The following is a 13,746-nucleotide window of genomic DNA, read 5'->3' as shown; positions in this document are numbered from 1 at the left end:
TAGACTAGCTCACCCCTGAGTCTGAAGCTCAGTGACCCCCACTTGCTTCTTTGTCCACCGCCCCCCCAGCCTACACCATCTCTCCTGAGCAAAACCAAAGCGCCCAGCGAGCAAACGCACACACCAGCCACTTCTGGGGCAGGCTGTTCCTGCCTTGCTTAATTATAACTTCTAGTATTTTCTGTCTGCTTTGATTGACAGCCAGCCACCTCCTGAGTGTATCTGTGTCCCCTGGTCCTGCGTTCCAGACATGCTACTTCTCCTCCTCAGAGGTTTCTGCACACGTCACACTTACTCACAGGTGCCCACAACACTTCAACGGAAGCTGAGGTCCCCAAGAGGTCACCTTTGCCTCTTTGCACACCCTCTGTTTGGGACCATGGCAGAGCCACACGAGGGTGTGTTTAGAAGGGTCTTCATCCAGCAGAGGAGCCAAAGCACCTTCCATTCTGGGCCCATAAACACACTGTCAGTTCCAGAGATACAAAGTATATTACGACGCCGTACTAAGGTAATTGTTTTCCTTACACTGGAAATAGAGGAGAATTTCCAAACCACAGGAAAACACCTGCATTAATTTTTGTTTTCTATTTGCACGGATGAGGGCCAATATTAATAAAGAGATCCAATTTTTTTTTTCAATTGAAACCTGTGTGTGTGTGTGTGTGTGTGTGTGTGTGTGTCTATGGCAGTTGCTTTGTAATCCATAAAAAAACTTATTTAATATTAAACATATAAAAATGTATTCTAAAAACTTGCTTAGTATTTCAGAAAAATGCTATTCCTGAACCTTAATGGAGAGCCAATAACAGAAATACAATTTAAAACTTTTTTGAATGAAAATGCAAGAGATGTGAGATGTGACGTCACACACACACAGATACATACGGACACACCTACCTCACATGTGTGCAGGGGTAAGAGCTCGGGGACTATTGATTTCCTTGCGATCTGGGGACAGTTACGTAACCTTCCTGTCTCAGCCTCGTTTTTCTGTTCTGTATAATTGGGGCAATAATTATATTCCTGTTGCTGTCAGCTGGATCCAGTGCAACATAAAGAAAATCATTTTAACTCTATGTCTGTCACTCAGTAGCACCTTCTGCAAATGTTAGACACAATAGTCATTCCTAGGAAACCAGGGTTCTTTGGGCAGTAACCCGGTCTACTCTGGTATCTGTGGCTTGCCCGTAAAACACCGAGGTGATAGGACAGGTATTTCTGTCTTGTCACACTTTTTTGCAGCTTTTTCAGATTTCCCTTATAGCTGGCCCCAGGGCACATCTGACTAGACTGCAGACGCTGTGTCTTAGTGGCTGACACTGTTTGGGTGCTGACGAACGCTCCCTTGTCTTGAGCTACGAAATGCCCACAGAGCCACCATGACCTAACGGCTGGCTCCCTTGGAAAGCAGACGGACCTGAGCGTGCACGGAACGGTGTGAAAGGGGAACCTGGCTGTCATTTCACAGAAGCAAAGAAAGGTCTCACGTGTAAGAGAAATGTGCCCCGTCTGCAGCCAGGAGGTCCGAGCGTCACTCTGCCATTTAGCAGGGACAACTCTGCACGAACCTTTTCTCTGACCTTGGCCCAGAAGCCATCTCTCCCGGCCTTGGTTTCGGTGCCTGAAATGGGGGTGTAAAGATGTCCTGACTTCTTCCCAGGATAGCAGGGAGCAAGGAGGAGAGCACCTTGGTGTCTTGTAGGTCCCAGAGGACTTTGGGAACATGAGGGCTGTCATTTCCTTTTGTCTACAGGGCTCTGGTTCTACCCCCGGTTATTTGGGTGCCTGTGTGTCATGAGGATCCCTGCCCTCACAGGAAACGCGTTAATTGACTGCCAAGTTCCTACCTGCCTTGTCCTGTGGATCCTGGGCCCCTAGGTTTTGTTCTGCTTTGGTGAGGAACCTTCCGGCAGATGTGGAAGTAACGGCTGTGCGGTAGGGCCAGTTTCTGTCATTGTTTCTAGCCCCAGTCGGCATGTGGCTGGTTTCTAAGGGACGGATAGCAAGGTGTGCTCTGGGGAACTGAATAAACACCTCTCTGCGGCCACCGACATGGTGTGTGAGACAAACACATCAGAGGGACGCAGAGAAGGTACAAATATAAGACACCACCCCATTGCAAGGGGATGTCAACACCTGCGTGGACAGTCGGCGTAACGTGCCATGCGGACCAACCAGCGGCCACAGGGACGTGTCACGGATGGCGCGTCAGTTATGTCACCCTCGCCTATTTTCCTGTCCTCTCCTGTTGTTCCCCGACATGTCCCCCCTGGGTGACCGAGCCGATGTCACCACTTCCTCCCCAGCGTTCCCTCAGGAATCAGGGCCTAGCTTTTCCTCCCTGACTAGCCCACAGGAAATGTGTTTGGCATCATTGGGGTCCCGATGCACGTGCCGTTTCGGTGTGTGTGGGATGCGGACGTGCCAAGGGGCCTTGTCTCCTGGGTCAGAATACTGTGGAAAGCAGCGTGTTTCCGGAACCTGATCAGCACGCTTTCAACCTGTGTCTGCCCAGCTGACCTCACCGGGGGCCTGGAGCTCGGCGCTTTGGAAATGGAGCAGAAATATCTGCCTGTTCTGGTTGTCAGAGGGTTTGTTTCTTTTAGGACTAAGCTGGGCAAGACTTAGGCTTTTGGTCCTGGGGGAGGGTGGGCTGAGGGGGGGCAGGGCTGGGGCAGGGCCTTCACAGATGACGCATACTACATCTTGGGAAAGCATTTACCTGCCACTCCAAGAACGCCCCAAGAATACATTTCCATTAGGAAGATGAAGGGACGGTTCCACAAATGTCCCTTAATGCTCTCAAACAGTGCCCACTGTCTTAAAACCGAGTGTCCCCTCCTCATCGTCCTCTTCCTCACACACTGGATCCTGGAGACGTGCTGCCAGATCACTTGTCTCACCCCTAATTTTAACCAGAGGAGCAAAAAAAAAAAAAAAAAAAAAACACAAACAAACAAACCACACACGCACGCCAAGCACGCCAACCCTAATCAACCCCAAATCATACAGCCTTACCCCCGTGAATTCTTCATGATTCCCAGGGACAAGGAGTCTTGCTTTTTCAGTTTTCCTTAACCCTCAAATGGCTGGAGATGGAAAAAAAAAAGGGGGGGGAGAGGAATGAAGGGATGTGAACTGCACAAAGCAGAGCCTGGCGTGAACAGAGGCAGGAGAGCCGGGACCCAAACATCCCCGCCTGCCCTGATTAGAGAAAGAGGGCATTCCAGCTGTCTGCAGACACACACCTTGGCAGCCTATTTAAACTGGGTGTTTTTCCACACAGGTTCTTTGCATGGGGATGCTCAGACGGAGGCATTTTTCTTGCTAGCACGATTCTATCTAAGTCACAAACTTGCTTGGCACACTTGGTAGAAAGCAAAGCTTGCTTCTGGTCGCATGGGTCCCTCTCCTCTGGGGTAGGGGCCAGGGGACCTGGGAGGAAGCCCCTTCCCCTGAGCTTTTGCACCTCTTGGGGCGTCTGCGAGTCAGACCGAGGAGGTTGCACCAGCCTTCAGACCTGTTTTCAATTGCTCGCAAAGCTGTCCCTTTGGGGTGGATGGCACTCACTTGCAAAGCCTTGCAGGGGTTGCAGGAGGGGGGTACCTCCACGACGGGTCCCCGCGCCCGCAGGCAAGGACCTGGGGACTGGGCATCGCGCCTCAGGCACCCGGGAGCTTGTTCCCACCCGACCTCGGGCCGCTGCGCAGGTGGTGACCCAAGGCGGGAGCGCCTGGCGCCCTGGTACCCAAGGCGCCTGGCGGGACTGGCGGGGAGCGGCCCAGCAGGCCGGCTCCCAGCCCTCTGCACACCCACCTGCCGCCGCCCGCCACGTCCTGCGCCCTCGTGGGGGAGCCCAGGGCGCAGCGCCCACCCCGGGGACGGTCCAGTGCCCGGATCCTGCGCCCTCCGCGAAGTTGTGACTCCGCACCCTCACCCCGCAGGGCGGCCTCAGGAGCGCACTCACCGGCTCTCCCGTCCGTCCCTGAAGGTCACGGCCAGGTGGCGGCGGCGGGCGCGCGGCGGGGCCCGGGGCGGGGGGCGCCGGCGGGTCGCGCAGCCCCCATGCCCGGCGCGGGGGCGCCCTCAGCGCGGCGGCCCCCGGGGCTCGCGGCGCTCAGATGCCATGGTCGCAATCCACATCGCGGCAGATGTACCAGAGAATCACGTACAGGATGAGCAGGATGGCGAAGATGAAGAGAGCCACGAGGATGGCCTTGGTCACCGGCGAGATGAGCGACTGCATGGCCCCGGGGCGCGCGGGCGGGCGGGGGGCGCGCGGGGGCGCGGGGCGCGGCGCTCACGACCCCCGAGCGCGCCCGGAACCCCGCGCCGGCCCCGCGCCGCATCCGCAGTGCTCCGTGCCGGGGACGGGCGCCCGCGCTCGGCCTGCGCTCACCGGGCCCTGCGGCCGCGGGGCTTGGCGCGCGGCGCGGGGGGCGCGGGCGGCGGGCGGGCGGGGGCGCCGGCCATGGGCGAGGACGCGGGCGCGGGCGGGCAGCGAGCAGGCGGCGCGCCCGGCAAGTCCCCGCAAACTTGGGCGGCGGCGACACGGCGGGCGCGCGGTGACAGGTGGAAGCCCGGCCCCGCGGGGCGCAGCGCGCAGCCGTCCGCGGGCGACGGGGGGCGCGGGGCGCGGGAGGGGCTTCGGAGCCGCGGGGTGGGGAGCGGAGGGGACTCCCTCCGCAGACTGGGCGGGGGAGGGAGCAGAGGGGGGACGGCGCGCCCCCTGCGTCCCCCGCGTGACCCCTCCCGCCTGTCTGCTCTCCTGGCCCCACGCGCCATCCCCGCTTTGGATGTCTGCTCGTCTCTCTCTCGAATGCCCTCTTCCCCACCTACCGCCCAGTGTTAGGCGTCCCCTTTCTTCAGTGTTTCGGGCCCCCACCCCCACCCCCAAACCCCACCCCCCACCCCCAATGGTGATCTGCCCTTTAATGACAGGAATGCAGAGGACGGGGGGTGATGGAGAGAGGCAGGTCCTTCCTCGTCTTTCCTGGGTGCAGTTGAACTGGGGAGGGTGCTGCGCAATGCATCCCCCCCACATACCCGGCCGAAAGTGGGTGCGAGGGGAACGCGGCCAAGGCCAGGGAAGGTGCAGGCACAGAGTGCCCAGAGTCAGGGCTTACGTACGGGGACGGGGGCACAGTTCTGTGATCAACAGATGGAGAGCCCAGAGGGGTGCACCCCCGGAATAGGGACCCCGGCTCTGCCCCGCATTACAGGAAGCCCCCCCCACACACACACACACGTGTCTCCCACCCTCCCTGGCAGGGCCATGTGGATGAGGGGATGGATTTGCAGCCCCCTTCCGCCCACACACACCTTTCCTTTGGGCTGGGCCCTGTTTAGGGCTGACGGCTGATGGGACTCTAGCAGGACCTCCAGGAAAACAGAGAAGGCGGAAGGAATCCCCAAAAGCTTGTGCCCTGGACCTGGGGGAAGGGGTGGTGTGCACCAGCTGAGATACAGTACCCAGGAAGGAGTGAGCTGGGGGACATGAGAGAAACCGAACGACCTCACCTCCACATACCCCGAGGTCAGGCCCAGCCTGCTGTGCTGGTTGTCTCCAAGACCAGTGAGCCGGGAGGTCCACCAGGCTTGACTGACGGAAGTTGTCATGTGAGCACCGTGGGAGACCCCACGCCTGATTCCCCAGCGCCTCAGGAGGCAGGAGCAGCCAGGGCCTGACCCAGGTGGAAACAGCGTCCCCTCAGACCACAGCGCAGTGACGATGCAGGAAGGTCCCAGGGCCAGCCTGGTCCCTGATCGGGAAGGGGAGAGGCAATCAGTCAGCACAGCCACTGGCCACCCGGCTGCCCCATCCCAGCCACTGCTCTGCCACCCTCCATAGCATAGGCTGGAGGGAGGGTACTGCCTTCCCACGGGGTGGGGTGGGGGCAAAGAGGGGCCTGCACTTCAGGAGCTCCCAGCAGGCAGGCGGGCAGCTGCCATGCTGCTCTATGAGTCTCTTGTCTGTGAAAGGGGTAGAGGTTGTGGTTAGTTCCGGGGTCTGAAGGAAGATCCTTGCAGGTGTGATGACCCAGCCCAGCGAGTGGGACAGACAGGACAGGACGTGCCCTCCGGGGGCTTTGCAGTGCCACTAGGGGGCGGGGGCGGACACCAAGTACACACACACACACACACACACACACACACACACACACACAGTTTCCATTTCTCCGGGGTATGCCAAGGAGGGCGGCCAGAGTCTCTGACATTGTTCGTTAAAAGGAATTGTGCCCTCCACATCCATCAGAGCCCCGCAATGGACCTCAGAGCGAGAAAGAGCAGCATCCAGGTGTGAAGGTCCAGGCAGGCGTCAGACAGAAGGCCCCGTAGTTCCCTGCTCACCAGACAGAACCGGATTTTTAATGCCCGAAGACGAGCTCCGTGCACAGACCATTTCCTAGAGCGCCGTGGTCAGCTCTGGTGCGCTCTGGAGGGTCGCCGTCGGTGAACGTGCTGGGTGAGTGTTTAATTCGGTGGAATGCCCGGAGTTGCCTTGGGATGAAGGAGAATGTGATGGACAGAACAGGGCATGGGGCGGGGGCAGTTAAGTAATTGAATGCAATTGGTAGGAGGGACTACAGTTAACCTTAGCCACTGTCCCCTGCTTAAAACTCAGTGCCCAGGCCTGGATGTGGTTACCGTGACAACTTCAGGTTCAAGTGCACCTGAAACACTCTCTCACCTGGAGGCCCACTCTGCAGAAGTTTGGTTATCCTTGGCCCTACTGTGAAACCCTGCGGTTGGGAACGCATGCTCCATTCACTTCCTTCCGCTCCCCAGTCCCGCAGGAGGAAAACACCGCTGTCCCTGGAGGGAATTACTTCAGAATCAGGTAAACAACCGGTTTCTAAATCAAGACATGCAAGCTCCTTATTAAAGATTTCTCTTTCTATGGGTGCCTCGACCTTGGGAGTCCGTGAGCCGCAGGCTTCGGGACAAGGGTGCGAACCGGTGGATCGTCTCTGAGTGATAAGGGCTTCCCCTTTTTAACCCGTGTACCTTTGACCGAAGCCTTCTTTCCTTTTGAAGTGTGTAAAGCAACCTGAAAATCCAGGTCAGACCCCGCGGGTCCTTGGAATTTTAGAAAATCAGTGTAGGTACATGGCAGTGCCATCATTTCGTTTTGGCACTCTTTTGCCAAACAACAGGTCACGACCCTTCAGGAGATCATGAAATCGGCTGGCAGGCGGCAATGAGCATTTCTAAAAATCCAGTGTGTGTTACAACACCAGCAGGTGCTGCATGCCACAGGGCTACGGATTGCGTGAAGGAGCTTTAGTTGCGTTGAATGTATGTGCACACACACACGTACATGCTCACGGGGGTGTACACATTATGTCAGCAGGGTTGGAAGAACAGACTGTGAAGCCGAACCACTGATGGGTGCAGACATTAAGGGGCCGGGGAGAGCCAGCCCACTCCCCATAGTTTGGATGGAAAGGAAAGGATAAATTTCTTGATCAAGCAAAGTGATCAAAAGATGTCTTTCAGTGACAGAAGATGCCTGCTGAGCTGAGTTGGTTGGTTTTCATTTTAGCTCCCAGTAGCATTTAGAAACTCATGGACAAGGAGATGTGTGGGCTTGGGTGGGGCAGGCAGACAAGATTGGGGGTGGGGTTCCCCAATGACCAAAGTGTCCTGTGTGACTAAGAGAAGCGGGAAAAAGATTGCCTCATTTCTGATTCTCTGTCTGAGCAAGCGTTGGCCGTGGGCCGAAACAGAGATTGGTGTGGACCCCAGGTGAACTGCTGTCTCTAGGTTGGTTTATTGAAGAAATGTGTGTCTTTTCCTGAATGCACTACACGTCTTTAGAGAAAGTTGGGATAGGTCCAGCATTTTATACAGAAGATTGAACCTCTTTCTGGACAGATTTTGGACATTGTCTTTCTCTGGCTTGACTTGGTTGCCTAATGTAATCCAATAATAATTGTTTGTGCCTCTGCTTCACTTTGAATGCAAAATATATGTGTGTGTGTGTGTGTGTGAGTGTGAGTGTGTGTGTGTGTGTGTGTGTGTAAATACATATACATATACAAGGTCAAGCTCCTATGGAGTGAGGTGCATCTTGCTGCCTCATCCCCGGGACCTCCATGATGTGTCACCTGACATAAAGCTCGCTGAGACTTGGTCAGCTGTTCCGGTTCCAGGATTCCACAATTCATTTTCATATAACTCCATTTGTTAACTGTCCATTTGCTCTCAGAATCTATGACTGGTTAGTATGTATTTAAGTGTGCATGTGTGTTGCAGTCCTGAAACTATGGTTATTTTCCCTTCCTGATGGATTTTTCTGAGATGGTGATGATGGTGGTGATGGTGGTGATGGTGGTGATGATGGTGATGGTGGTGATAATGGTGATGGTGGTGGTGATGGTGATGATGGTGATGATGGTGATGGTGGTGGTGATGGTGGTGATGGTGGTGGGTGGTGATGATGGTGGTGATGGTGATGATGATGATGGTGATGATGGTGATGGTGATGATGGTGGTGATGGTGATGATGGTGGTGATGGTGATGATGGTGGTGATGGTGATGGTGGTGGTGATGGTGGTGATGGTGGTGGGTGGTGATGATGGTGGTGATGGTGATGATGGTGGTGATGGTGATGATGGTGGTGATGGTGATGATGATGGTGGTGATGATACTGATGGTGGTGATGATGGTGGTGATGGTGATGGTGGTGATGGTGATGATGGTGATGATGATGATGGTGATGATGGTGATGGTGATGATGGTGGTGATGATGATGGTGGTGATGGTGATGATGGTGGTGATGGTGATGGTGGTGATGGTGATGATGGTGGTGATGGTGGTGGGTGGTGATGATGGTGGTGATGGTGATGATGGTGGTGATGGTGATGATGGTGGTGATGGTGATGATGATGGTGGTGATGGTGGTTATGGTGGTGATGATGGTGATGATGATGATGGTGGTGATGGTGATGATGGTGATGGTGGTGATGGTGATGGTGGTGATGGTGGTGATGGTGATGATGGTGATGGTGGTGATGGTGGTGATGATGACGATGATGGTGGTGATGGTGGTGATGAAGAAGATGACAGTGGTTGTGATGATTAGTTAGGTTAAGTCTACATGTTGACTTAAGTGGAAACAGACTTGCCAATTTAGGCAAAAAATAAAGGAAGTGATAAAGCCAAAAGAAGCTAATGGACTAAAAATGGATGCTTTCATAATAGCAGGATGTCACCTTGAGGTTCAGAGAGCATTTTGACCTTTTGGCTCATGGTTCCTGCTTTTTTTAGTCTCTCAGCTGTGTTACCTTGAGGATATGCCCTTTTGTTATTTGTTGACATCAAAGTTGATATGGGGCAGTCCAGTGGAAAAGAGCTAAGGTTTTATGTATATGTTCTTAATACATTTAAACTCATATTTCAGATTTACCACATTTTCATCTGTGAATTGAAACATTGAGTCTGGAGAGAATTGCACATAAAGGGGAGCAGATATATTCCAGGTGCCTTTTAAAATGGGATCGTTTTTACAAGAAAACATCCCTCAAATTCTTGAGGCAACCAGTGTGTTCCAGAAGAGAGGTGCCTTAAACTCGGTGAACTGGAAAGGTACAGATGAGTCAGCAGGGCCCATGACACACTCCGACTTCCGCCAGTTTTTCTTCTAGTTTATTCCTTCCACTGTGGGTTAGTGACACAACTATTGAAAATACAGAAAAGGGAACATTTTTCTTGTAAAGTACCAGACAGGGGGAGTCCATCCACCGTGGCTTCAGGTTTACGAACATACCCAGATGTGGGCAAACTCTCATGGCGTCGCTTCTGTCACAGTGGCCCTGGGACAGTTATTCTATATTCTAGATGGTCTACATGGCTTTGTCTTTATTTTAAATTTTGTTTTCATTTGGTGCATGGGGTAGGAGTATGGCAAATCCAGACATCAAAAACGCTGGGGCAAATGAACCATGTGGACCATGCATTCTAGTTTAAGATTTTTAAAATTTGAAATTAAGTTGACATCCCTTTCAACGTTCAATTCAGGGCCATGAGCGGTGGTTTGGAAGTAGCAGGTTCTTTAAACGCACGCCTCCTTTTCACACTGTGAAGGATGGAGTATCACCAATTTCTCTACCCCACATTTGGAATCTAGAAAACACGTTGGACAATTTGACTAAAACCGTAAGACGTGCTGTTGTCATTTGACTTAGTCATCAGAGCCTCCAGTAGACGCCGACTCTTAGAAGTCACGCTTTCTAAAACAATTGTTGTAAGGTATCTGTAATAAGGCATCGTATTTTGTTCATCAGAACACCCTTCACGTGACGTACAATCCGTTAGAATTTGCAGTCAGGTCTGTAGCTTCTCCACTGACATTTGAAACGCTCCTCCATGATGAGAGGTCAAGAACTCACTTGCATTCATAGTTCAGGGCATTGCCCTTGGCATACAGGTGGGTGCTTTAAAAACTGATGGTCTGTTTCTGAGTCAGAAGGAGACAGGAGAGGAGATAGATTAGTCTAGGAGGGAATCGTGTTACTTTCTACAATGACTATGTCGGGTGGTTCTGCAACATACTGGAAATCAGGGGGTGCCCTGCAAAATTAGAACACGGTGACACACTGGCCCTGGGACAGCTTGTGTCCAAATGCTGAGTTGTAAACGGGAAGTGAAAGGTGCCCACTTTGTGACAAGCTCACTACCCGCTATGCCCTTCCAAAGAGACGGGAGATCCCGATGAACAAAGAGGAAGCCCTGGGTTACTCGATATTTAACAGGCAAATTCGGAGTTCAGACTTTAACCCGTTTTTCTTCTACTTTATTCCAGCAACTATGGGTTGGTGACACAACTAACTATAAGATATGGGAATCCTATTCCTTGATGAAGGAATGCCCATGGGATCAACGTCAGTGAACCCCAGGCTGAATGTAAGGTAAGGTGGGAGTGTCCCCGTAGGAGAGAATATGGGGCCTGGGGATTTGGGGGTGTGGTACAGACAATATGGATTAGTCCATTACCCTTTCATGCCGTTTCAAGTATTAAAATATTTTACTCCCCCTTTGAGGGAGGTATTATGGTGTCCCCTTTTCAAGTGAGCCAGCTGGGGGCAGTGAGACAAAGTGGGGTTTGAACCCCGAAATTATCTGGCGGACAATTAATTGTGAACAGAATTATGTTCTGTTTCTAAAAGGGTGGAAGATATGGGTCTGACAGAAGTGTGATTTTTGAAACCTCCCCTGTCTTCAACACAAAAATCTGCATTTCCAAGTATAAAGGTGGATTTGGGTGGTCACGCGAGGCACCAGAAAACTCGTTATTCCAAAGTTTTGGGGTTTTTTAATCTCCATGATGCACACCATCCAAGTTTAATTCTTGAATCATCCCCATATTTGCGCGATGTCCACCTCGCGCAGTTTTCGTCTGGCCGGACAGCGTGGTTTCCTCCGGGGTGGGAAAGGCCCTGGGAAGATGCTCCTGCAGGACTGTCACGCGTGTGTTTGCACCTGACGACGCTGCCCGTTAGGGTTCTTCCCCCAGCAGGTCGCAGCCAGGATGGGAGCGTCCAGGTCGCGGGCGGCCGCGTTGAGCCGGGTTTCCGTTGTCTGAGCGCGCCCCCTACCGGCCCCAAGGGCGCAGCGCCACCTGCTCGGTAGGTTTTCACCCCCACTCCCCCCCCAAGTGGGGCACCCCTGCCTACCCTGCACATGGGAGGCTTTGCACAGGGGCCACCCGTCGTCCCTCGTTCTGAGAAGGGTGCGCAAAAGGACGTATCCACCTTGTTCCGGTGGGTTCAGGCTTTTAGAAGTAAACTTTGCGATAATGTGCTGGATTCTTAAAGGGAAGGAAGGGTCGGGTAAAGAGACAGGGAGGGGGGCAGCCAGCTCCCAGTGCGGACGTCGTGGCACCAGGAAAAGGCAGCAGGCATGGTTTTGCACAGTCCGCTGGCTGTGCCGTCCACGGCCAGGGAGGCGGGGCCCCAGGTTCCTGGGTCCCCAGTGGGGACAGGTATTCCTACATCCCCAGGACATCTTGGGAGGCTGGTAGCCTGTGGACGGGGTGGAGGCAGGGGGTAGGGAAGAGAATGAAGCTCTGTGTGCAGACTGTGGTGGACCATTTTGCAAGTTCCCTGAAAAATGGAGCACGACCCAGATTGTTATGGGACTCTGGGGACGGAACCACAAGAGCCAAGACGACGTTTCCTAGTGGTGTAGACACCAGCAATCAGGTTGCTGTGCTTCCACTGAAATAAAAAATGGTACCGGTAGGTAAGAGTCTGGGAGTTCCTCCAAACATAAACCGTGGACGGACTGTATGACCCAGCCGTTCCACGCCCAGGTGTGTGCCCCAGAGAAATGAAAACACGTGTCCACTCACAAACGTGTGTACGCAATGTTCACAGCCGCCCCAAAGTGGAAGCACCCCAAATGTCCATGGGCAGACAAACAGATAAGCAAACGGTGGTCCGTCCACACACGTGGATTATCACGCAGCCACGAAAAGGAGGGAGGTTCGAACACTCACCACAACAACGTGCACGGACCTGAAGGACACGATACTCAGTGACAAAAGCCAGGCACAAAAAAACCACATACTACATGAGTCCATTTATCTGCAACGTCCAGAACAGGCAGGGAATGTGGATTAGTGGTTGTCAGGGACAGCGGGGCAGAAGGGAAATGGGGAGGCATGGCTTCCTGGGTGCAGGGTTTCTCTGTAATTGTGGTGATGGTGGTACAAGTCTGTAAATACACTAAACACCATTGAATGATACGCTTAAAATGCGCACACATCATGGTCTTCGCATGTGTCGCTATAAAGCTGTTTACAAACATTGCAGAGCTGTGACCGTCCCTGTGTACCCAGCTGTGTTGGGTACCTGCATGCCCGCTATGAACGGGAAGTGTGATAAGGGGTCAGTCCCAGGGCCTGGGGTCCAGGTGGCATTTTACACACACAAGGGCTCCTAATACGTTCCTAATACGTGACAGTGAAGGAAGCTATTCGTTTGGGAGTTTTGTTTCCCTTCTCTTCAGGTTGTCACAAAGGGCAGGGTTTCCTTCTCTTTTAAAGCTGAGGCATACTCCATTGAGGGTGGACACCATCCAATGGCCATACTAAGAGGGTTCGCCTGTGGCTTGGGTTATAAGCATCTTTCGTAAGATTCTATGATTAGTCTTGGTTTTGCTAGACTTTGTCTAAACCGAGTCACGCGTCCAGGTCTGTGTGTGTTCTTTTGATGATACACCAGCCCCCATTGCACTGTATGAAAAAGAACCATGTTCCCAGGGGCACACAATGGACCTCATTTGCGGGCACCTTCATGGCTGCTGAGACTTCCTCGCCTTTCAGGTGACACACGGTTGACGACATGGCCCAGAGGACACCGTGCACCCTGTACTGGTGGGACAGGCTAAGAGGATGGAGTTAAAGTCCATCTGGTCCTGGAGACATGGAAGAAGCTCTGAATCCTTCCAGTTCATCCTGACCGTGCCGGTGAGAACCCTGAAGACCAGGAAAGCCAAGTGGCTCGTCCAGGGTCTGCATCTGCTTGCACACCACGTAGCATAACACCTGCATTTTTCAACGCTCCGTGCTGACGTTGGGCAAAGGACCAGTGATTCCCAGAGCTTGTTCTTTGTCACCTCCCAACAGCAGCTTAGCCTCTCGCCTCCGTCACTGGTGAGGAAAATGGTGTCCGTGTCACGAGGGTTTCCCTCTGGTGTGTGGTATCAGTCGTTCTGGAATATTCTTTGGTAGAAAG

At 53.4% G+C, this 13,746-nt stretch overlaps 1 long non-coding RNA gene across 1 annotated transcript; it reads left to right on the top strand.

The window, feature by feature from the left end:
• The first annotated feature begins 6,260 nt into the window (after positions 1-6,260).
• Positions 6,261-13,389, top strand: LOC117025394 (uncharacterized). Its single transcript, XR_004423627.1, has 5 exons — positions 6,261-6,469; positions 6,629-6,844; positions 10,812-10,917; positions 11,509-11,634; positions 13,335-13,389. It is a non-coding gene; the product is annotated as an uncharacterized LOC117025394 (long non-coding RNA).
• The last annotated feature ends 357 nt before the right edge of the window (positions 13,390-13,746 follow it).

This window comes from Rhinolophus ferrumequinum, chromosome X (genome assembly GCF_004115265.2).
Source record: "Rhinolophus ferrumequinum isolate MPI-CBG mRhiFer1 chromosome X, mRhiFer1_v1.p, whole genome shotgun sequence".
NCBI lineage: Eukaryota > Metazoa > Chordata > Mammalia > Chiroptera > Rhinolophidae > Rhinolophus > Rhinolophus ferrumequinum.
Note: the sequence above shows the minus strand (reverse complement) of the source record. Positions and strands in the feature narration are given on the sequence as shown.